The sequence below is a fragment of the Propithecus coquereli genome, unplaced genomic scaffold (assembly GCF_000956105.1).
Source record: "Propithecus coquereli isolate 6110/MARCELLA unplaced genomic scaffold, Pcoq_1.0 Scaffold31, whole genome shotgun sequence".
Classification (NCBI taxonomy): Eukaryota; Metazoa; Chordata; class Mammalia; order Primates; family Indriidae; genus Propithecus; species Propithecus coquereli.
Genome location: NW_012148730.1, coordinates 2,782,177 through 2,782,477, shown reverse-complemented (window position 1 = coordinate 2,782,477; position 301 = coordinate 2,782,177). Strand labels below are relative to the sequence as shown.

Sequence of the window (301 nt, the reverse complement as noted above, 5' to 3'; positions counted from 1 at the left end):
GCTTTACCGTAGTCGGCAGGATTCGAACCTGCGCGGGGAGACCCCAATAGATTTCCAGTCCATCGCCTTAACCGCTCGGCCACGACTACTGCTTGTACTATCTTTGGCATTGCGAATCTATATAGATTCTGCACTAGCGTCGCTGCGGGAACACGTATCTTTGGATCTAGGGAAAAACATTGCTATGCGGTTGTGTCTGATGAGAACATATTTGAATGTTATGGCTCTAATAATGGTAGCTGTTTGAAGGACTCAGAACATATTCCGCCCTACTCTTTCTATTCTCAGAAAAAACTGAGTT

The 301-nt window shown here is 45.5% G+C and overlaps 1 non-coding gene across 1 annotated transcript; it reads right to left on the bottom strand.

The window, feature by feature from the left end:
• Nucleotides 1-7: 7 nt before the first annotated feature.
• On the bottom strand, nt 8-89 carry TRNAS-GGA. Its single transcript has one exon. It is a non-coding gene; the product is annotated as a tRNA-Ser (tRNA).
• Between the last annotated feature and the right edge of the window lie 212 nt (nt 90-301).